The 24,989-nt window shown below is 41.5% G+C and overlaps 1 long non-coding RNA gene across 2 annotated transcripts in view; it reads left to right on the top strand.

Annotated features, from left to right (window-relative positions):
* The first annotated feature begins 14,938 nt into the window (after positions 1-14,938).
* Positions 14,939-24,989, top strand: part of LOC140512014 (uncharacterized) — a 48,604-nt gene continuing 38,553 nt past the window's right edge. The window contains exon 1 of one of the 2 annotated variants that reach the window (XR_011969750.1): positions 14,939-15,091. This is a non-coding gene — a long non-coding RNA (uncharacterized lncRNA). Of the gene's footprint in view, positions 15,092-23,641; positions 24,759-24,989 lie in introns of those variants that run through there. The other variant, XR_011969751.1, reaches the window with a different exon arrangement.

The following is a 24,989-nucleotide window of genomic DNA, read 5'->3' as shown; positions in this document are numbered from 1 at the left end:
TATAGGCTGTGCGTATGTAGTTATGCAAAAGACTTTCATAATAATCATGTTGTGAAAGACTAACTATATTTCTCTCCATCCTATCCTACCCCCCATTTATTCTATTCTCCCTTTGACCTTGTCCCTCCCCAAAAGTGCTTACTTCTAATTATCCCCTACTCCCATTTGCCCTAACTTCTATCATCCCCCAACACCTCACTTATCGCCTTCTTCCCAACTTTCCTGTATTGTAAGATAGATTTTCATATTAAATTAATTGTGCATGCTATCCCCTCCTTAAGGCAAATATGACGAAAGAAAGCATGACTTTTCCCCTCTCACCTTCTCCCTCTTCCTCTCCATTGAAAAAGCTTTACCTTGCCTGTTTTAGGAGAGATAATTCGCCCCATTCCATTTCTCCCTTTCTCCTCCCAATCACTCCTTCATTTTACTGTTTTTAAATATCATCCCTTCCTATTCAACTCACCCTGTGCCCTCTGTCTATAAGTATATAATCCTTCCAACTACCCAGATACTGAGAAAAGTTTCAAGAGTTACAAATATTATGTTTCCATGTAGGAATGCAAACAGTTCAACTTAGTAAGTCCTTTATGATTTCTCTTTCCAGTTTATATTTTCATGCTTCTCTTGAATTCTTGTGTTTGAAAGTCAAGTTTTCTATTCTGCTCTGGTCTTTTTGTCAAAAATGCTTGAAAGTCCTCTATTTCATTGAATGACCATTTTTTCCCCTGATGTATTATACTCAGCTTTGCTGGGTAGGTGATTCTTGGTTTTAATCCTAGTTCCTTTAACTTCTGGAATATCATATTCCAAGGCTTTCAATCCCTTAAATGTGGAAGTTACTAAATCTTATATTATCCTGACTGTTTCCACAATACTCAAATTTTTTTTCTTTCTGGATACTTGCAATATTTTCTTCTTGACCTGGGAACTCTGGATTTTGGCTACAACATTCCTAGGAGTTTTTCTTTTTGAATGTCTTTCAGGACATTAGTGGATTCTTTCAGTATTCATTTTACCCTCTGGTTCTAGGATATCAGGGCAGTTTTCCTTGATAATTTTATGAAAGGTGATGTCTAGGCTCTTTTTTCATCATGACTTTCAGGTAACCCCATAAGTTTTAAATTGTCTCTCCTGGATCTATTTTCCAGGTCAGGTGTTTTTACCAATGAGATATTTCACATTGTCTTCTACTTTTTCATTCTTTTTGTTTTGTTTTGTAATTTCTTGGTTTCTCATAAAGTCATTACCTTCCATCTGCTCCATTCTAATTTTTAAATAACTATTTTCTTCTGTGAGCTTTTGAACCTCCTTTGCCATTTGGCTAATTCTGCTTTTTTGAAGTATTCTTCTCCTCATTGGCTTTTTGAACCTCTTTTCCCATTTGGGTTAATCTATTTTTAAAAGTGTTATTTTCTTAAACATTTTTTTAAGTCTCCTTTAGTAAGCTGTTGACTCTTTTCATGATTTTCTTGTATCACTCTCATTTTTTCTCCCAATTTTTCCTCCATCTCTCTTACTTGATTTTCAAAATCTTGTTTGAGCTCTTCCATGACCTGAGACCACTGCACAGTTTTTTGGATGTTTTGGGTACAGAAGCCTTGACTTTTATGTCTCTCTCTGATGGTATGCCTTGTTTTTCCTCATCTGAAAGGATGGAGGAAAATACCTGTTCACCAAGAATGTAACCTTCTACAGTGTTATTTTTTTTCCCTTTTGGGGGCATTTTCCCAGCCAATTACTAGACTTTTGAGTCCTTTGTCAAGTGGAGGGTATACTTTAGGGACCTGTAAGTTCTCAGTTCCTCCAAGGTGGCACAATCAAGGGAGAGGAGTTTGCTCCTGTCCTATACTGCACTCTCTCCTGGGAGCAATCACAAACTTTTCTGTCCAGGACCTCCAAGTAGTATTCCCTCTCTAGAGCTTCCACCAGCTCCCCCATGCCAGTGCTCCTCCTCACTCCTGGATTGCCACTCAGGGCTGAGATCCAGATCAACCACTTGATTCTCCCAGGGTCTTTAGACCCAGAATTCCAAATAGGGACACTGCTGCTGTAACTTCTGCCACCCTAGGGCAGGACTCTGTTCCCTTCTCACCCAGGTGAAAGAAGTTTCTCACTAATGTCTGAAGCTGTCTTTGGAGTCTGTGGGCTGAGTAATGTGGGAACTGAAGCTGCTACCCATGATTCCACACCCAGAGGCCTGCTCCAGTTCTGTCCTTGGTGGCCAGTGTTGGCCTGCGCTCTGCTCCAAGCCTACTGTGATGGACCTTTCCTGTTGGTCTTCCAGGCTGCCTTGGGCTAGAAATCTCTTTTACTCTGTTGCTCTAGAATTTGTTTAGAGTCATTTTTTACAGGTATTTTATGGGCTTTGAGGGGAGAGCTTCTGCAGATCAGTCCTTTTACTCCTCCATCTTGACTGTCCCTCAGTGTAGCACATGCTTAACAAATAGCTAACATTTATATAATGTGTATTTTGGGCCAGGCATTATACTTTACAAATATTATCTCATTTCATCCCTGACAACAACCCTGGTATGTAGCTGGTATTATAATCTTCAATTTACAGGTGAAGAAGCCAAGACAAACAGAGGTTATATGAGTTGCTATGTTGCTATGGGCTATGCAACTGGTGAGTGTTTGAGGCTGGATTTGAAGCCTGGCTTTTCTGATTCCAAATCAAGACTCTATCCACTTTTCCACATAGTTGCACAAGTAAGATGTAAGACACAGATATGAAATACTACCACAAAGGATGTAAGAGAACAAAAATATCATACACACATACATGCATGCACATATATGTATGTGTGTACATATGTATACATATATGTACACACACATGCACACTGTGTTCTTGAATAGACACCTACTAGCTGTGTCACAGCTAGTGAGGATCCAATGAGTTAACATGTAAGTCTTAAACCACTAGAGATATCCTAGCTATCATCATCCATCATCTTAGACCCCTTTGGCAATTTGGTAAAACCTATGAGCCTCTTCTCAGAAGAATGTTTTTTTAATGCATAGGCCTACAATAAAAACAAATTATAAACGTATACAGTTATTTCAAAACAACAACAACCAAGTTCAGAGACACTAGGTCAAGAAACACTGCTTCAGTAGGAGACTCCTGGGCCTCCAATGGTTTTTGATGCCTTTCTAATCATACCAAAGTCTTTGTCCCTCCCCTAGTCTGTGACTCCCAGTGCACAGCCTGGCCTGATTTTTCTCTCCTCCCTTCATCTTTTTCTCCCAATAGGTGGACAGAATCAGAGTTTGCTGCTCCTTGTAGGAAGAAGGCTACAAAGTTGGGGATATGAATAAGGCTGCTCAGCAGCACTGCCTTAGGGAACTTCGAAAGCATACCCTGAGTCTCAGGTCTACCAGATTATTTTGTTCACTGCTACAGATCTATGGATGTGGTTAAGGCAAGATTTGCTGGATGGGAATAATAAATATAGAAATTCTATGATGAATTCATGTGGATTTCACCTTTTCTTGTGCTTCTCTCTCACTAACTTATGAATTTAGTTTTTTATTACTTTAAATGGTGTGCACAATTCCATTCTCTTGGTGGTTAGGATTTGGAAATATTTACAGTTGGCAACTTCTCAGCCATCTTACAGGTCCAGTGCTCCCTCCACCGTGGCCTTTTTCTTAGATGTTTTTCTACAATTCAGAAACTTTGCCTAATAACAATTTATGCTTCAGTGAGTTCTTTTTTCTTAGCAACAGCACATCTTTTTACTATCTATGTTCTAGCAATCAATAATTCTCTCCATCCCTAAGTAAAAAACACCAGGCTAGTGATTAATGCCTTTTTCCTTTTATCAAGATTCAATGGCAAATGTGTCTTCTGCATTTAAAACCCTAAATATTTCTCTATTTTAGGGGGGGTTAGGAAAGATGAGACTGTAAATATATATCTTGTGAGAAACTTATGACTAATATGATGTAACACTACATTAACTTTCAGTCAGGAATAGCTGAGTTTGAATCTTTCCCCACCTACCAAAAGTCTGAAGTAGGGATGAGGTCATGAGTAAATCATTTCAACCTGCTAGGTTAGGTCTTTGTTATAAAAACGAGAATAATTATACCTATAGATGTCACCTCATGGTGTTATTGTAAAGTTAAATAAAGAATGCATGTGAAGTACTTGTCATACTCTAAAGCTCATATAAATGTCTGGTATTATTGCTACTCCATTCCCATTTCCTTTGATCTCTGTCACAATATCAGCTCAGTCTATGATTATATTAATTGAAGAGAATGAAAAGTCATAATTTGTGCACTGCAGAGTAAAGTACTTCAAGAAGTACTGTTCCTTTCAATCCTGGTACAATCTTCCAGATAAATCCATCCTCTTATCATAAACTTGTATCAATTTCCTTTCTTACTTGAATTTTAATTACTGAAAAACATCTTGATTTTCTTCCCATTGAAAGTATGATCAGAATCTCCTCCCAACTTCCCATTTTCTCCCAGGGCAAGAGTGGGGAATCTGTAGTCTTGAAGCCACATGTGGCGCTCTACATCCTCAAGCATAGTCTTTTGACTGAATCCAGTACACAGAGCTAAGTTTCATTAGCTACTCTCAGCTGACCTTAGGTAAGCTTCTTAACTTCTCTGGCCATCAATTATTCAGTTATAATAATAAAGGCTGACGTTTACATAGTGTTTTAGGTTTTTTTGTTGTTCAGTCATTTCAGTCATGTCCTATTTTCTGGGACCCCATTTGACTTTTTCTTGGCTAAGATACTGAAGTGGTTTGGCATTTTCTTCTCCAGCTCATCTTACAGATGAGAAACTGAGACAAAGAGTGTTAAGCGACTTGGCCAGGGTACTTTAAAATTAGTGGAGCAATTTATATTCATTATCTCATTTTGATTCTAACAATTCTGAAAGAAAAACAGGGGAAGGTATTTTGTCCTCATTTCATGGAGGAAGAACCAACCACTTTTTAAAATAATTCCTATGTGCCAGTTATTATATTATGGTAGTGCTAAAGATGCAAAGAAAGACAAAAATAATCCCTGGACTCATAAAGTTTACATTCTGTTGAGGAGACAACATGCAAAAATTAGGACAAATGTGATATTTCAAAGGAAATATACAAACCCCATGTGCTATAAGTTTGGGGGGAAAAACCATCTCGTTAGAAATAGTAGCCTTGGAGGTCAAAGAAGTGTAAATAGCAAGGTTCTATCTCAGACCAATTCCATCTCAAAGGGAGGCGTCAGGTGTTTTAGACTTTTGGTCCAACGTAGATATTCAGAAACACTGACAAGATTCACCATAGGAAAGAGAAATACTAGTAACCACAACCTAACTGACCTTGGACTTCAAACAACACCCAGGTGACTTCAAAATTATAATATTCTCTCCTGCTCTCCCTCACCTTCAAATCACATGAAAGTCTTTCCTTATTACTTATCTTGCCAAATAAAGAGGGGCTAAGCAGCCTTATAAGATAGGCTACTTTTGTGATTACTCTAAAACTATGTGAAACCCTATGTAAGACTGTATCTCCTGCTGTTCTGCAGAGTAACAAGCCACCTGGCAACTGCCAACAACTGGTGCTGATTAAACTCCATCTTCTAGCCTTGCTTCTTGATTTATTGACTTCTAGTCAAATGGAATTGCGTGGGAGGAATTACTCTCTAGAAATATCTTAGGCTCCCTGGGCTGAGAAATTCCCCAACAACGTATACAGCACAAATGGAAACTAATCTCAAAGGAAAGGCACTAGCCATATGGGGTAGAGTTGGGGAATAGAAAAAGGCCTTTTGAAAAACTTGGTATCTGAGTTCAATCTTGAAGGAAGCCAGGGAAAAAGTCGGGAGACATATTTGAAGAGAGAGGCCATTTCAGAAACAATGGTACTGACTCAGAAGAGAAAGTATCCTATAAAAAAAAAGTAGCAAAAAGGTCAGTATGGCTGGATGTTAGAACATGGGGACAAGCAAAGAAGAAGAATGTGATGGTTAGACAAGTAAAGATTTTGCCAGCATGAAAAATTAAATTAAAATTAAGCTAAAATATGTTGGAGGCAGAATCTTAATGAACATCAAGGCAGATCTTTATGAACATCAAATTCATCATCCTTATCACTACATCATACTGTCCCTTTTACGAAATGAAGGATTTCTACTGTATTTAGACCTCTTATGATCCTTCTAGGTTTAATATCCACAATCGTAGTGTCTTCCCTTCTCTTCCTCTATTTCTCTGTCTCTGTGTATATACGATAGTAATAGCTAGACATTTATTTAGGGCTTTAAGATTTATAAAATGCTTTATAAATATTATCTAATACATGTGTGTACACATAAATAATTGGATATATGCAGATAAATCAGTGTAACTCATTTTATTTTTTATTTTATTTTTTTAACTTATTCTCACTTCAAGAAAAGGCAGATGAGGGATGAATATCTGCCTTAGTCCAAGGAGTACAACTGTGAAGGGGGAACAGGAAGGCTTTTATTGGGCACCAGAATGGAAAGAGGAATTCTTTTTGAAAGTCTATGAAGGGGAGAAAAGGGAAAAATTTGAGATAGAGTAGCCTTTCTCAGGATATGGCCAATAGTAAGATGATGGTAAAAATAACAGAAATTGGTAATTCTTAGAAAAAAATGACTTCTATAAGCTCCAGATTGAGAGTGTTAATAGTTAAATCACTCAACTCTCAAGATTGTGTGAAAACCTTTGTAAATTTCATAGTATTCTATAAGTATTAATTCTATTTCTGGACAGAAGTATGTGAACTGGTTGATGTGATGCTTTGGGATCTGATTCATAGTGATACAACCCAACTTTTTCCTTAATAATTTTTTAGCCATTCCTTTGAAATCTTATACTACATTAAAAGACAGCAAGAGTCCAGAATTAGTGGAATTATAGGTGGCTTAGTGCATAGCACACGAGGCCTGAAATCAGGAAGACTTGAGTTTAAATCTGACTTCAGATACTACCTGACTCTGGATAAGCCACTGAACTTCTGTTTGCCTCAGTTTTCTCAGGTATAAAATGGTAATAATAATCACACCTTCCTCTCAGGGTTGCTGTGAAGATCAAATGAGATAGTATGTTTCAAATACTAAATATATTAGAATTACATTGATTAGCTGCATTGTATTGAGGGAAGAATGAACTGGATAGCCCCTCAAAGATCGATGTCATTCCCCGCCCCCCCCCACACCTCTCAATATTTCTTTTAGGACTAAAAATGCCCACTTCTCCCAACTTTGCTTCACATGGCTCACAAACCTGCTTGCACTCTTCAGGCACTTCTAAAAATGTGGTGGATAAAACTGAGCACAATGCTACCAAAGAAAGATAAAATTATTAAATCCTGTGATATGAGCTCTTTTTTTTTTTCCCATTGTGAAATCATGGCTCTCTCATGAAGAAACTTCAATATAAATCACCAACTATTCAGAAATTTATAGTTACAAAATTTTGATCAGGGCCCTGAGAGATTAAATTATTTGTCCAGGGCTACAATGTGTCAGAGGCAGGACTTAATCTTGGGTCTTCTTGACTCTGCAGCTGGCTCTTCATCCATTCTTCTTCCTAGATTTTACCTCTCTAGTTATCTCCCTTCTATAAAATGAAGATAGTGACTTTTTAAATAGCGCATTATGTTCGTATGTATGCATGTATGTATATGTGAAGGGTGGTTAGTGACATTTCTGAAACCTTTTCATTACTTAATAAATGTTTGCTAAATTGAATTGACTAAGCTGATGGAGTTCAATCCATATGATCACTAGCTGAAATAACTGGTAATTTATCCTAGAGAAGAGAAAACTAATGGGGGACAACATAACCATTTTCACATACTTAAAGGTTATTGCTGCTTTTTGCATTTCGTTCTCGAAAGAGGATCATGACATCAGGAAGATGAGTTTATGACTTGCAAGTGAATTGGGTGTAAGTGAGAGAGGGCTGTGCAAAGTCACCAGGCTCACTTTCTCCTCCTGGATGACTGGGAATAGCCCCAGGAACTGAAAGGAATTTTCAGAAAGAAAAATTAGGTTTGTTATTTCATTAATGAAAGTTCGGTCAAACAAAGCTGGCAAGGTTGCTTTAATCAAGTTTATGGAAGATTTTGAAGGCAACTCTAAGAAGGTTGTGTTTTATTTGTCAATTCTAAATGCAAAGTATTGTTAATAATCAATATCCCATTGCCTGATTCTATGATGCCATTATTAATATTGATAGTTGTGCTGACTCTGAGCAACAAAATATGCATTTCTTCCTTCCAGTAAATTAGATAGGTGAGTGGATACTCTCCTAGCAATAAAAACCTGATTTGTTGCTTGTAACAAACGTTGCTTCCACATGCAGCTCTCTTTCTCCTTACTTTTCTCCTTCCCCTTCTGCATGCCTCAGAAAAGAAAAGTAATTCTATAAGATATTACAAGATATAAAATAAAGGCTGTTGGTGATGGCTCATTTTTTCCCATCTGCACTGAATGTGCTAGTTTATTTTCTATTTGACTCTATTAATGTTGACATTCTCCTCTATTGAGGTCTCTCTTTCCTCTTTGAACGTGATTTATAGAGTTCCAATAAGCTTGTGCAATACTATTTACCTCCAGGAAAATATTCTGCTTTATTTTGTAAAAGATCTAGAACTGACATTTGCTGACATTTTCTCTTACTATTGAGAGTTTTGTATTTCCTTAAAAGAGTGAACCACAATAGTATGGAGTTTAATTTGTTTTGTGCACACTTCTCTATGCCTTGTGTAAAACCTTATTCAAAGATCTCACAGAATTGTCGAATCTCAGAGCTTAGGGAGACGTGAAAGGTCATCTGTCCAGCTTTTTCCCTGCCTGATGCAGAAGTATTGTTTACAATATCCTGACAAATAGCTCCACTTTGTTCTCCATCCAACAAAAGCATTACCCGGAAGCCATACCCACAAAGAGGCTAGTTGTCTGCCAGAATAGGTCCAGGAGCTGAGTGATTACAGTGTCAAAGTATATATACATACTTACATAAAAACGTATATTCAGACATGAACCTTTGATTTTCTCCTTAAGAAATGAAAAATCTGAACATTAGTGTCAACCTGTGATGACCAAAATAAACAAAAGACTGAGCTCATAAACCACATTCATGCACTGGATGCTGATCAAATAAATGGTGATAAGCCCTGAGTTGATTATACATTCTATGCATTACTTAATGTCTTAGAACTTTCTTTACTAAGTAACTACCTTACTCTATAGCAACCAGAAACAAGGTTGAGAATGAAGGGGTGGGTATTGTAATAAAAATTGTCCAGAGGTTCTTTGATTAGGTACTGCTATCAGTCACCAAATCAGTGATTCACATATAGTTATCTGCAGATTTTATTTACTCTCCAAGTACAGGCTCATCAGTATGGATGGATGTGGAGGAGCAGGGAGCAGAGAGACACTGTAATATCAGTTTCAGCAACCTTATGTAGAATGTGAATGATTACAATGGGATTTTATAGAAATCAAGAGAGAAAGATCAGGGCATACATCTCAGAAGGGGGAAGATAAGGTTTCTATATCGGAAATGTCAGAACACTATCTGGGGCTTGTTTCTCTTGCGTAGTTGGGGTAATGGAGGCAGTGTCCTCTTAATCATAGTGGTAGAAAGAACTTTGAGTCACAATTTTTCCCCATCATGTTCTTTCTCTTATCAGATTGTCAGCAAGTCTTAAGTTAAAATTCTCTTGCCCAAGTGGCTCTATACTCCTGAGCCAGGTAAATATGTTTTGTGGATTATTATGAACCTCTTCTTTATTTGATGTGGATGATAAAAAAGAGCTTTTACTTTTTTGCCATGAGAAGAATACAATGATTTCATCAGCTGACTTTTTTTCGTTATCAGGGACCAGTCAGTAATTAGCTCAAAAGCTACTTCTTTCAGGAATATTGATACATCATACCCTCTTTTATTTTTCCATTGCTTCATCCCAATATTCTTCCAACATTTTTGTCCTCAATTCACACTATTTTATTTTCCAATAAAAATGATAACATCTTAGAAATAAATCTAGAGTAAAAAGAATCTTGGAAATAAAAGGATCTCTTATTTCATTTACCTCATTATCTACAAAGAGAAATTGAGGCACATTTTGGGGGTTGGGAGTGACTCCTAAGTTACATAATAGATGAGAGCCAGAGGTAGAACATGAACTAAACTCTTCCGATTCCCTATTTAGGGAATCAGATCTGACTCACTTTCACTATATTGAGATAAGTCCATTTCTTTGAATTCTTGAGCTAAAAATTCCTTTCCCAGTCTCTGGTTTCTGTTCTGCTATCTAAATCCACAGAGAGGATACCTAATCTCCCAGTCCTAGAATGACTCATGACACTTGTGGACAATTACCATATTTCTTGCATCTCTTCTCCAGGCTCAATATCCCATATCCCTTCCACTGAAGGTTATGGGGTACAGTATTGCCAGCTAAGACACTCTCCTGGATGAGACACATTTTGCTAATGGTTTTGTCTACACTACTACAACTATACTATACCACAGCTTTTGTCCAATTGTCACTAATTTGTTTTGTAACAAAGACATTTGTTTCCATTTCTGTGTTAAGTGTATGCCTGGCTCTCCAAAAGTCTTCAGGGATAGAAATTGGATTTTCTGTTGTTTTTATCTCCTTCAACAGTACTTGGAAGAGGAGGAATAGGGCACAGTTTGTAAAATACTTTTCTAAGAACCATCCTGGGCTTTTAGGGATACAGGAATGTTGTCTATTTTTACAAATAAAAAAAGTCAGGGCTCAGAATATTTTCCATTAAAAGCTCATTAAGTGAGCCGTATGACTCATTTTTTAATGTCTGTTTTCCCTGAGACTGCATTTCTATGTCTTTGTTTAAGCTGTCCCTCAGGCTTAGAATATATTCAACCTTCTACATGAAACCTTTTCCGATCCTCCCACTCTCAATTCTCTATAACAATAGCAATAAGATAATTTATTTTGCATTCATTTGCATTTATTATATACATAAAGATGCTATTGCTCATCATTCGTTTTGGAAGAGGTGCCAATTAAATCATGATATTGGGGTCAGGGTACAGTGTGTTTGGCTATGGCTGACTAATTTAGTAGGAGTTCAGAAGGCTCTACCACAGGTTAGGTACAAGTAGTCTATTAGAACGTTTTGAAAGGAGATGTCTCTGGATTTGCATAGCTCACATGTAATTTGTGATACTGTGATTCTGCTTTGCTCACGAAGTACAGCGCTTTTTTGATACAGAAACAGTAAGTTGGGAGGTCCTGTGCCAACGTCTCTCATGTCTCACAATTGATACTAAAGTTCTTCAGAGAGACCTTGAGACAGTCCTTGTACTGCTTTTCCTGTGAGCACTTGCCTTGCGCCAGTTCTCCATATAATAATCTTTTAGATAAACATGCATTTGGCATTCAAGCTATGTAACCAGCTCATTGGGTAGAAGCAGGCATTTCAACTGGCAGTTCAATTCAAGGGAGAGCTTCATTAGCTGAGACCTTATCTTGCCAGGTAATCTTCAGAATCTTCCTAAGACAATTCAGATGGAAGAGATTCAGTTTCTTGGCATGATAGACTGTCCAGGTTTCACAGGCCTACAGCAATGAAGTCAGGGCAATAGTTTTTTAGACTTTCAGTTTGATAGGCAACCCAATTAAGTCTCCCCCACTTTCTTTCAGAAACTCCCAGACTTTAAGCTAGCTCTGGCAATACATGTATCAATTTCTTCACTTATAGGTACGTAGATCCCTGGAAAGTACGTTGCCAAGGTAAGTGAATTTGTCCATAGCATTCAAAATTTCTCCCTTTGCTGTAACTGATGATTCTACATATGGATGGTGTGATGCTGGCTGGTGGAGAACCTTTGTTTTCTTTGTGTTGATTGTAAGGCCAAAATTAGCATAATGAGCTGAGTATCTGTCATCTGTGTGTGAATGGAATAGTGTTTTGTTTTGTTTTTGTTTGCTTTCCCAGTGTTTAGCACAGTGCCTGGCACATTGTGGTCACTCAATAAATGTCTTTTGATTTAGAAGATGTGGATGAAGAAGGATTGGATCTTTTTTTTTCATTAGTCCCTTTTCCTGGACCCTGGTCCCAGTGAGGGAGGAGGAGAAGGAGGAAGAAAAACTGACAAGGGTCAGAAGAATGTGAGAGTCTCTTCAGTAAATTTGAATCAACACTAGGAAGAACACATACTTTCCTCTCTTATGTTACATGAGACATGCTGCTGGTGGATTTCTAAGCCCTAATGAGGACTTCTCCACTTATTAGTTCACCAGCTAGATCAATGAGGGTGCCATGTGACAAGTGGTCAGAGATAGCAGGGACCTGTTAACAGAAATTAGGATGGAAGACTACTATCCAAAGAAACCAAGTAATTCAGTGCCATAAAAAAATAGCTACAGAGCTAAAATGTACACTATTAAGTCTGGACTTCACTGATAGGGATGGGAATTCTAGACACTAATTGGAAAACATTTAACATGGATTTGTGCTGGACCTCAGTTACTATAGCTCCTGACAAATCAAAGCAGAATTACTCCCCATAGAGTCAGTCATACACCAACTTGAAAGTTTAAAATGTATAGTCATTTCATTATTCAAATACTTTCCCAACATACAAATTTGGAAACTTCTATCTATTTGAACTAAACGCAATCACATATGACTTCCTTTCTTTAGTAAAAGAGCACAGACCAGATATGAGAACATGTACACACACGAACACCAAATACAGACATGATAAAATAACAGAAATTTATCAAGGAACTAGAGCCAGGATGAGTGAAGGAAAGATCAAATATATGTGAAAGAGACATGCAGTACTTATGATTGTTTGGTTACATTTTCATTCTCATGACTCTGTGGCTCACAATCTGTTTGTATGTATAGGCAGCATTATCCTCCTCATATCTCTCATCTCTGCTAATCTGGAAGTAACAGCTGAGTGTATTGTATGTTCTTTCCCCCAATATCCCATGGCTTTTAGTTTGTTGTTTGTTTTTTCTTATAAAGATTTGATTTGTCACTTAAAGTTAGGGATTAGTTAAAAGGGCAAATAGTGAAGGGCTTTTTATGTATTATTAACTTTTGGCATCTGCAGCTATGATTCTATCACTTTAGAGAACTCCTCAATGAGGAAATTCCAGATTCTAAAACATATCCTCAATTATTCTGCAAATTATATTCTTAGAGGCACTGAGAAGTTGGGTGACTTATGCAGAGTCATACAGCCAGTATAGGTCAGAAGCAGGATTTCTACTTAGATCTTTCTGAATGGAAGGATAACTCTCTATTCACTAAGCCATTATGCTTCCCATTTGTGCATATACGTGCACATACATGTACACACATATGATACAAATATATGGGTGCATATATAACTCTTACAAAAATTATACAGAAAATATCCACAAACAAAAAAGAGGAAATGCTAAAATGAATGCAAAAATAAGTATAAAATAAATTATAGCGGATATATATTATAGCAGATATTATATATCCATTTGTCAATATTTTAAAGGAAAAATATCATAACTGAAACACTTTATTCATCACTCCCTATTTGAGGGCTGACACAAAGGAAAAAATTAGGAAATATTTTAAAAGATTAATAGTGATCTAACAATTATTAATTAGCTGCAGAATTTTTTTTTCAGATTGCAGACAGACACTATTCTACCACAGCTAAAGATGACTGGGTAGGAGGGATGCTCTTGGACCTTGGACCTAAAGTTATTATTAACACAGGTAACCTTAATAAGATGAGATTTTTCTTTATATTGGACTTTTTAATTATTTCAAGATGTAAATTCTTTCATTATTATTTTGTCACCAATCATAATTCTGTATTTTTAAAGAAATTAATTTTGAAGTCATATTTTGCAGTCAATAAAATACCACTCCTTGTTTTAATTGAAATAGTCATGTTGTATGTGTAATATAAATAGGTAGATGGATGGATAGTTTCATTGTCCCTCTCTCTGACCATCTTCATCCCACTAAAAACTTGAACTTATCCATGGCACACCTTCTCGGTCCCCTCCCCCTTTCCAGAATCCTTGAATACTTCATGTTTCTCTATTACAGTGTAAACTCCTTGAATTCAAGAATTGCCTTGTCTGTTTATATCTGTGCCTCCTGCACTTATCACAGTTCCTAGTATATCACAGAAATTTTATAAATCTATCATCTATCTATCATCTATCTATCTATCCATCTATCTATCTATCTCTATCAATTTATCAACGTAGGGAACTTCCTATGTGAAAACTTCTATTTTTACAGATTAGCATCTTGTCTGTAACTTATCATCTTTGAAAATTGTATGTAAGTGTTGAGAAGTCAAATAACTTATTTATGGCCACATAGTCATTATATGATACAGGCAGAACTTGAAATTGTCTTTCTGACTTAAAGGTAATCTCATAAACATCATGAATATGTGTGTTATAGTACATAGCAATGGGGTAAAAATGAAAAAGGACATTCACCAAAATTTGTTCAGATAAAATAACCAGTTTTTGATGGTTTCATAGTTTTGATAGTTTCATTTTATTTCTTTAAGATTTTCAGTGGTGCTATTTCATAAAGCGTAGACTCTCTGATGTATTTCATGGGCAAACAGTAAGATACAGGCATTTAAGAAGGTACAGAAACTCATTCAGAACATGATTCCCCTTAGTATATGACTGCTATATACTGTGTAAAGTTTGTCACATTATGATTTTTCATTCTAAAACACCAATCCTTCATATTAGTATGACTAGGAATTTATTATCATGTAACTCAAGAATAAAAACAAGGAACCAATAACCACTGTAATTACAATACAGAAACAGACTTAAGTGGTTAAGACTGCAAGGGATGTGTTAGGGACTAGTTAAGAATGGGAGAACTTTCCTTTCCTGCTTTACCTTCTGAAGAACTCAGCATGTCTTGATTTCAGAGGGAGCATGGTACCACACAGGAGGGTTGGAAAGAGAAGGATCCTTGATCACCAACCTATTATATGACTACAGCTCATTTCTATTTCCTTCCTTCTTCATGAATACAATGATAACTGAAAGGATCAGGTAAGGTCTTTGTTGTAAACCACAATCCTATCTATTTAGGATAAGGTAAGGCCATGGAAAGCCGTGGAACATACTTGGAGACTATACCATGGGACTAAAAAAGAGAGTTTAGTTGATTTTTCTGTCCAAGTAGGAAATACTCTTTCCAAGGCTGTATGCTTTGAGGATTATATCTGCTGCATCATGAAAGAGGATTGATGTTTTCTATCAGAACTCATCAATTTGTAGCTACAATGTAGTCACAGCTGAATGGTTTTTGTAAATGCTCAGTCTAAAGCAGAATGGGAACATATTATGAGGTGTGGTTTTTTTTTCCATTCCCTTCTGCACACAAGTTTGTCATGTGTGCCATGGCAAAAATTACATTTAAGACTTTAAAGTAATAATCAATTGATCACTCAGTCAGCATTTATTAGGTACCTACTATGTTTCAGGCATTATGTTAGATACTGGAGATACAAAGATTGCCCGGGGCCTGCCCTGAGCTGTCACCTAGAAGCTTACCTCTCCTGTAAGCCAACTGCTTTACCGGTCTTCCAATGGTTCCAGCCCCCTCCTGTGGGGGAGGGGAATGACCAAACAGTTCACCCGAGGAGGCTGCTTACTGCACTTTATTGCTTACCCCAGTCCTCCCGACCTTCCCGTGTTCCCCCTTATGTACCCTGCCGTAGCTCCTCCCATGTTCCGCCCTGGAGGCAGAGCCAGCTCTGTAAGGGGCGTTCCCAGCACCTGAAGGCGAGTTCTCACACCCGGGCATCTCCAGGCTCACCAGGGGTCCATGGTCCAGAGCTCAACCCTCTACAACTCCCCTTTTTGTTTAAACAGGGGTGGTGTCCTGCATATCGGGGAGTTGCGGGGATGCAAGGAGGGAACGCAAGTCGGCCTTCGCTTCTAGGATAGCTCGTCTGATCAGTGCTCAGATACATCACAGCAAGCAGGGGAGGCAGATGCAGGTCAATAGCAGGAACGCAGCAGGAACTATAAAGGTGGTGAGCCATTGAAAGTTCACCAGGCTATCAAGCCAGTGGATGAGCTCATCGGCTTCTCGAGCGTGCTGTCACTGGAACTCGACACTGGTGTTCTGTAGCTCTTTGATGAACAGGGCTAATTGGTGTATGTCCCCAGTTGCGTTTTCCGCAAGAAGGGTGCCCTGCAGAGCAGCGCAAACACTGTCCCAGTCCCCAGGAAAGGAGGTGTTGGGTCCAGTAACAGGCAACGGAGTGACACAAAGCAGGGCATATTTATAGTGGCATTGTAGCCACATGTAGAGTTGGGTAACCTGAAGGTTGTCTCCCAGCCACAGGACTGTGGTGGCAAGGGCTCTAATGGAAAGCTGGAAGTGAGTATTGATGGAATTTTGGACAGCCCAAGTGCCCAGTTCTTCTTGCATGAAGGTTTGAAGAGTGGACGCCTAGACATCTAAGCTCTGTTGCAGTTCTTGGATCTGGAACTCCTTGTAGATCTCAATAGCAAGTTTCAGGAGTCCTAATATGGTGCTGCCTGCCTCTTGGAGAGTGTCGGTCAAAGGGGCCTTTGGGGGTTTGTGGAGATGCGTTGCCACAGTTCGTCAGTCGGTGTAAGAGCAAAAGGTTTGGCTTTGACAGGAAGCAATTGGTAGGGGACTCGCCGTACCAGGAAGATCAGGTGGTCTTTATACTGGACATCAATGGTGTCGGTAAGAGTTGCATTGAAGCAGGTGACATTGTGTCTGGGCAACCCCGCTGATGGTGACATTGGTGTGATAGAGGTGTTTTCAGAATGGCAGAGAAGGAAAGCTTCATCTGGTGGGGTGCCCATGGAAGCGTGAAACTGGTAACAAAGCGAATCCTTGCCCTTGTTAGGATGGTGGCATGTACTGTAGGAATTTCCGAATACCGCCTTCCAAGTAATCCATGCGAAGTCACGGCAGGGGGTCAGAGCTTTTGTGGAGTTGAAACATGGCCATATCTCCACTGAGGTGTTTGTGGGGACGAAGGCAAGTCCCACTTTCCAGATCTCCAAGTGTAAAATTCCATAGGGGGAGGCTACAGGGGCAGGGGCTGGAAGCTGTCGGTACCTCTTATACTTGGCTACATGATCCCAGAAATGGAGCGACACGTTGCCTACAGTTGGTCCACAAGAGAACACACCGGTGGAACAAGCCTTGTAGGGTTCCCATATGCCTCCATATCCTTCTAGACATGGGGTTGGGGCATGGGTGTGGTTGAAATACGTAGAATACTGGTGATATGACTGTCTCTGGGTCTGGGTACAGTTTATGGAGTGAGGTATTGCCAGCAGAGATACATGAAGTCGAGCAGTATGATTGTATATGTTGGGAGCGAAATGAGGATTGGAAGTCATGGTGAATGTTCGCAGCTGCAAGCAGTACTCAGTGAGATTGGTGAGGTTGGCCGCTGTGAAGCAAATAGGTTGTGTATAGGCTACAAAAGTCATGGGGCGCCGGAAAGTGTGTGAAGTGGCAGCCTCGAGAGTACCCATCCTGGCGCCTCGCTGGATGTAATCTGAGGGGCTGTCTCCCACTAACTTGGAGGCATTGCCTCTGACAAAGAGTTTTGAGGGTCCATTCCCCCACCTCAGCACTCTCACGGTTGGGGGGGTCTTTCATTACTGCCCAATAGTGCTGGCCTTGTTCTTCCGCTCATCATCTTTGGGGGCTGGTGAGGTCATACCATTTGGAGTGCTCAGCTGAGGCTTGGGTTGTGGAGAGACTGAGTTGCAAGAGGAACAGCTCAGCCATTGCCCTCGCCCATTTCCTCCGTCTCCTGGTGCGCGCCATGGGTCGGCGGCAGTGCCCCCGATGACATTGCCATTGTCTCATCATCTGCTCCAGCTCTGGTTGAGGCCGGCCCTCCGAGCTGTCCTGGTTGGAGTTCTGCTGCCCATCGGGTTGGGACCCACCGTTGGTCAGCCTCTGTTCTACCATCTGGTAAAATACAAAGGTGACCCTGTCCTCTAATAACAACTGTGCCGGGGCCTTCCCAGCCCCCAGTCGGTGACTTCCACATCACCCATGTACCTATTAAGCAGGTGGAGGGATAGGGGTCAGAGAGGGATAATTTGGTCTTAGGACTAGAGGGGACAAAGAAGAGCAAAGCGGGCATGGTATTGTCATCCCAAAAAGTCAAAAAATTATAGGTGAACACCGCCTGGGCCAGCACGGCTCCAGAGAGGCTACCCCCAGCTCCCCCTTTTTGTTTAACAAGGAGAGACTTGAGGGTGTGATTGGCACGCTCCACAATGGCCTGGCCCTGGGGGTTGTAGGGAATGCCAGTAACATGGGAAATGGAGAATTCTGAACAGAACTGTGCAAAGGCGCGGGAAGTGTAAGCTGGACCATTGTCGGTCTTAAGGACTCTGGGGGGTCCAGCGAGGGCAAAACAATGAAGGAGGTGTGCTGTAACATGAGGGGCCACTTCACCAGGTTGTAAAGAAGCCAAAAGAAAATTGGAAAAGGTGTCAACCATCACATGTAGGAGGGATGAGCCAAAATGAGTGATGTCCATCTGCCACACCTCATTGGGGTAGGTACCGCGAGGATTAATAGCGTGGTCCCGGGGAGGTGGGCGAAAAGGGACGCAAGAGGTACAGTGCTTGACAAGGGCATGAGCCTCCTCTTTGGATAAGCCGTAGAGGAGGAGCAAGGAATGGGCGGACAAATGGAATTTGGAATGAGCTTGCTGGGCATCGGCCATCATGGGGCATAGTAAGGCCTTGTCCACCATATCATTATCTTGATAAATAGGACCAGCAAGACTCAAGTGAGAACGAACATGGAGAATGTAAATAGGTTGAGCGGGAGCTTAGAGGAGGGTTTGCACATCACAGCAAAGAAGCCGCTGGAGACAGGCGGGGATTGATAGCCGCAGATGGCAAGGCAGAAAGCACAATACAGGCTGTTGGTTATAAGGTTGAATGGGATGGCTGGAAAAAGCCAAAGAGCCTGGCAAATGGCATAGAGCTCATTTTTCTGGGCAGACGTGTGAGGAGTGGAGTAAACCTTAAGCAGCTTACAGCATGGGGCATAGACAGCTGCGCGTCTGTTCTTTGTGGCATCCGTAAAAACATTAGGGCCCGAGACAGTTTGGGAAGACATGACACAAGAGGGAGGAGATAAAGGTAGCGCAGTCCACCCCCGAAGGAATGGTGGCAAAGGTAATGAGACGAAAACACACATAGACAGGAGAACAGCCCATTCTTCTTGGCGCTCCGCATAAAGGCGGAGGACCTCCTCGCCAGTGGGAAAATTAAATTGCGGGTACATCCCAAAGATTTGGAGACCACATTGAGCAATGTCTAAACAGTATTGTGCCAAAAGGAGGTATTTATCTGGAAGGCTTCTCTTTGCCTTCTTTGGGTACACCCACTCTATTGCTCCGTGTCGTTGGTACAGACAGGCAATAAGGGAGTCAGTGTTAAGTAAGACGGCAAAAATGGAGCTAATAGGGTCATACTGTACAATATAGCTGTCAGATCAGTGTTGGATTTCAGAAAGGGCCTCCTTGGCCACGGGAGTCCACTCCCTGGGGGAGGTAAGGTCACTATTCCCCTTTAGGCTGTCATACAATGGTGTCATGAGGTTCTCGGGGATGGGCTTTGTGGCCCGCAACCACTGGAGAAAACCAATCAATTTTTGGAAGTCATTCAAGGTACAGACTTTCCGAAGGTTGATATTGGGTGGCTGCCGTGAAGCACAATCATTCTGCAGGGTATGGCCCAGATAAAGGTATGGGGCAGTATTTTGTATCTTATGTGGCGCCACCTGGAGGCCATACTCCACCAGACATTGCAGCGTCTCTTCTATGAGAGCTGTTAACTTGGTCGCATCTGGAGAGGCCAGGAGAATATCATCCATATAATGAAGGATGATGGCTTCTGGGAAGGCTTCCCTTATCGGGGCTATGACAGCCGCTACATAAGTTTGCCACATTGTGGGGCTGTTCACCATCCCTTGAGGAAGGACTTTGAACTGGTATCTATGAGAGGGACCTTGGAAATTAAGGCAAGGAACTGAAAAGGCAAATTTATATCGGTCCTCAGGGTGTAAAGGGATGGAATAAAAGCAGTCCTTAATGTCTATAATCTGTACGTGGTAATCCTTTGGTATAAAGGCCGGGGATGGCAAACCAGTCTGTAAAGGGCCCATGGGCCGCATGCATTGATTGATGGCATGTAGGTCTATTAACATTTTCCATGTGCCAGCCTTTTTCTTAATTACGAATACAGGAGAATTGAAGTTACTTGTAGTGGGTTCTATATGGCCTGCCTCTAGCAAGCCCTTCACTATATGTTCTAAGGCGGTGAGCTTTTCTGCACTTAGGGGCCACTGTTCTACCCACACAGGGAGTTGGGAAGTCCAGTCAATTTGTGGGCATCTCACCATACAAGTGGCCCTGATCAGTTTTTTACCGTATGTTCCAGGGTGACTAAGTGCACCTTCATTTGCTCAAGAACATCTCGGCCCCAGAGGGCAGATGACAGCCCTGCTATCCTTAAAGGCCTGAATAATCCAGTTTGTTCTGCATAATTCCAAGTCAAGTATCTGGCTGCCTTTCTGGCTATCTGGTCTCCTCCTACTCCAGCGACCGTGAGAGATAAGGTCTCAAGAGGCCATGTGGGAGCCCACTGTTCCGCGTTTATCACAGAGAGGTCCGCTCCAGAGTCCGCCCAAGAACAGGGTGTCCTTCTGACATAAGCGTCATCATAGGCCTCTGCTTATCTACGACTTGGCACCAATTTATGTCCGGGATGTTCTCTTCGACCCATAGGAGGGCGATGATCAGCCTATGGGTGTCCCCGGGGGTAAAGTAACAGGATAACAGTGGGGGTTGGTGATGTAGATAGCGGAACCCCCTGCCAGAAGTAATTGTATATGTACTATGCCAGGGAAATACCCGGTAGGCCCTACCACTAACCAGGGGAAGGAGGCTGAAGGGACATGGACTGCCACCGTGTCCCACGGCTTAATGACAATATCTGGCTCCTCTCCTTCCCCCTCTGCCGAGGTACGTTAGAACTTCAGTTGTTGCAACCCTCAGCGATATCTTTCGTCCAAGCCTGTTGGGAGTGGCTGTGGTCCTATTGGGATCTCTGGGGCTACTTGGATGGGATAGCTTTGAGGTTGCCAGGGTGGGGGCCCCCATGAGGAGGGCCCCCTCTCCCATTTCCTGGAACCGAAGCTCTGTACTGTCTCCTGCTGTGGCACCGGCTGGCACGGTGCCCCTGTTTTCCACAGGCCCAACAGCTGAGGTTAGGGTCAGACCGGCAGTCCCTGCTCTAATGCCCATGCCTGCCACAGTGGAAGCAGTTTCCAGCATCCCTCCTTCCGTTACCAGCATCTCACCTGCCATTAAGGCTGGAGACAACCCCCTGAGCTATGGCGGTAGCCATAGCAGTTAGCTTGGGGTCCTTGCCAGGTGTACTCAGGAGGTGGTCCACCACATCTGCCAGAGAGGCAGTTGCGCTGAGACCAGCCAATGCCTTCTGATATGGACCTCTAAGCCCCTCCTTCACAATTTGGGTAATGACCAATTCAGTGCCTGCTCCCAGGCCAAGGAGGCGTTGTACTGTTGTTTGGACTCTGCTGACGAAATCAGTGGGGGTGGACCACTGCTTCGGGCCTGTAAACCTGGAGCAGCCTTCTCCTTGGGCCTCTAACTTAGAAAAGGCCCGCAGAGCGCAGGCCGTGACCCCTGCAAAAACTAACGGGGCATAGTCGTGTTGGCTGGGAGGGGTTTTCCACTTCCCAGTGCCGGTGAGCATCTCATAGGCATCATCAGCATTAGTAATGTCCTTTTCTCCAATATATAGGTCAGCCTCTCTCTTACACAATGCCTCCCATACTGGCCGGGAGTAAGGACTGTTTGTGCTACATCCTTCCAGTCTGCGGGGGTCCATGGCCAGGTGGAAGTGGCGTTCTTTAGTAATTGGGAAACATAGGGGGCTGAAGGGCCATATTTCGCCACAGCTTCCTTTAAGTCTTTGAGTAATTTGAATGGTACTGGCTCATGGGTTCTTTGTCCCCCTGGGGCATCTCTTACTGGGAACATCCACGGTATGGTGTGCCATCCTTCCAGGGTCTCCCCCTTCCTCATGGCCTCCTGGAGGCTCCTGGTCACTACACTCCCACCAGGGGGCCTACCACTGTGCCCAAAGACAAATTGCGGTTCACTGGGCATCGCCAGTGTGGCCAGATCAGCAGCAATTGCCTCCACCTCTTCCTCTCTGGGGTGGTACTTCACTGGTTTGGGCCTTGCACCAGCGCCGGAGGTGCTTCCGGGTTGTTTTAGCTGCTGCGCAAGGGAGCTGGGCGATGTGCCAAGCTGGGGGCGGGGGGGAGACTTCCAGGCTGAAAGTTTTGCTGCACCACTGCCCTAGGCCATGTGCCATCTTGCTGCACCACAGCATCCGAAGGACACCAGCACAATGGGGGTACAGTTGGCTGGGGCCTCCCTTCCTCCTCAGAAGTTTCTCCTAGGGAGTCCCCCACTTGGGTTGCACAGGTCACTGCCACAGCAGGGCGCAGCGCGGCTTGGAGGACTATCTTAATCAGCCCTTACATGGTGAAATCCATGTCCATTAACATACCGGGCATGGTCTTTTCATAGCACACCATCTGTTGGCCTACCAGCGTCCAATCGTTCTTTGTAATCCCCGAATATTCTAGCCATGGGGATATCTTCCAAATATGCTCAACAAAATCTCGACAATGGCTTAAGTGGGGCTTAATTCCTTCCTTCTTACAAAGCTTATATAAGTGACTAGCAAACATTGCCTTCTCCTCGGGCTTGATCAGTGGGATACTATAACCCTGACCCATGATGGCCATCTAACAGCGAGGCGCTGACACCAGTGACTTCTTCCCGCTCCCAGCAGGACACTCTGTGCACCCAGCAACTTCTTCCCGCTCCCAGCGGGGCTCTCCCTTCTATACGCCAACTAACAGGGCGTTTGGTCCTTCTCCCCGGCTACGGGGGCCTATGGTCCCTGTTAGGGTGCCAGCTGCTCGGGGCCTGCCCTGAGCTGTCACCTAGAAGCTTACCTCTCCTGTAAGCCAACTGCTGTTACCAGTCTTCCAACGGTTCTGGCCCCCTCCTGTGCGGAAGGGGAATGACCAAACAGTTCACCCGAGGAGGCTGCTTACTGCACTTTATGGCTTACCCCAGTCCTCCCAACCTTCCCGTGTTCCCCCTTATGTACCCTGCCGTAGCTCCTCCCATGTTCCGCCCTGGAGGCAGAGCCAGCTCCGTAAGGGGCGTTCCCAGCACCCGAAGGTGGGTTCTCACCCCCGGCATCTCCGGGCTCACCAGGGGGCCACGGTCCAGAGCTCGGCCCTCTACAAAAGATAAATGAAAAAAGAAGTGAAAATAGTTATGATGTTAATGATAACAATAATGGAAGGAGAAAGAGGAGGAAAAAAAGGAAGGAAAATGAGGAAGGAGAAGGAATTTAATACTGTGTCCACAAAAGGAAAGAGTACTCATTAAGTTAGCTAATTGTCTCAAAAATTTAAGCCAAAAAAAAAACAAAAACACTTTTGTCTCAATTGTAAGAAAAATATCTGATGTTTATACAGTACTTTGAACTTTTCAAAGACCTCATCTCACAATAACTTTGTGAAAAAGGTATTGCAAGTACTAATTTTTCCACGTTGCAATCCCTTCTTGGAATTTCCTAGGGAAATTTGCATGTTTAAAAATTCCAAATCCCTAAGAAAAAATCAGTCAAGACATTGCGAAAAGATTATTGCAGTTTTCAAGCAAGAATTAAAGGTTCAATGAACAAGGAGACAGTGCTGTTTGAAGGAATCCACAGACATCAAGCTAAAAGCAAGAGAAGAAAATGGTGACACTAGGAGTTAAAGGTTAAGGTCAACATTTCCAAGGAACCAGAACATAGAACAAAGAACTGGTCAGGACAAATAAGTCATCACTGCTTGTCACTTTTGGCATGTTAAAAGTATGTGTTCATGGCCATGCATTTGGCAAATGGTGAGTCATTATTGCAAATAAAATAAATCTTAATAAGTTCCTATGCATATTATACTCTATAAAAATTCTATGAATGTGTTTCTAGAAATAAATTTTGGGAGGAAAGGAAAACTTTACATTTTCACTGTTAGATGTCTCTTTCTGAGTAGTTCTGTTACTACTGCTAGGGAATCTGGATGCTACATTATTTGAGTACCACCCAATTTGCTTGCTGGCATTTCCAGTTTTTAGTCTCTATGGAATACTCTCCTTCATAAATACTATTAATGTATTTTAGTTATTAAATAATCCTAGTTCCGTAATGATGAGTAAAGAGTGTAAAGAATGTTGTAAGAATTTTAAGAAAGACAAAAGAAAATCGGTCAGTCCAAGGACAAATTTGTTTTAAATCATTGTAAGAATATATTGATTAATAATAACAACAGTGAGAACAAATCGTGCTTTTGGTTTTACTTTTTTTACAGAAAACATTTGAAAATTTGAATACATTCATATCACTGAAAATAAGTTCAGTGCTTATTATTGTGGTCACACATTATTAAAGATGCAAAAATAAAGCTTTATGAAAAATATAGAATAATTTTTTTATTTCAGAAATTCCTGAGAATTCCCAGGAATTCTGATTGCCCTTAACCAAATCCAGAAGATTAATATCTTTTGGGAATTTGGAAACACCAGTAAGTACTGTTTAAATTTCATTTTACAAATGGAGATTCAGGGAGGTTTCATGGTTTACTTGTGGTCACATGGTTAGTAATTATTAGATATAACATTTGCAACCAATTGTTATTGTCTCAAGCCCAACATACTTTCCACTACATCACAATGCTTCTCAAGTTGTTGACCACACTAGGTAAAATTCCTTCTCAGTGGTTGGAAGGGTTGATGACCTATACAGAAATTTACTT

This window comes from Notamacropus eugenii, chromosome 6 (genome assembly GCF_028372415.1).
Source record: "Notamacropus eugenii isolate mMacEug1 chromosome 6, mMacEug1.pri_v2, whole genome shotgun sequence".
NCBI lineage: Eukaryota > Metazoa > Chordata > Mammalia > Diprotodontia > Macropodidae > Notamacropus > Notamacropus eugenii.
This window is presented reverse-complemented; position numbering and strand designations above follow the sequence as displayed.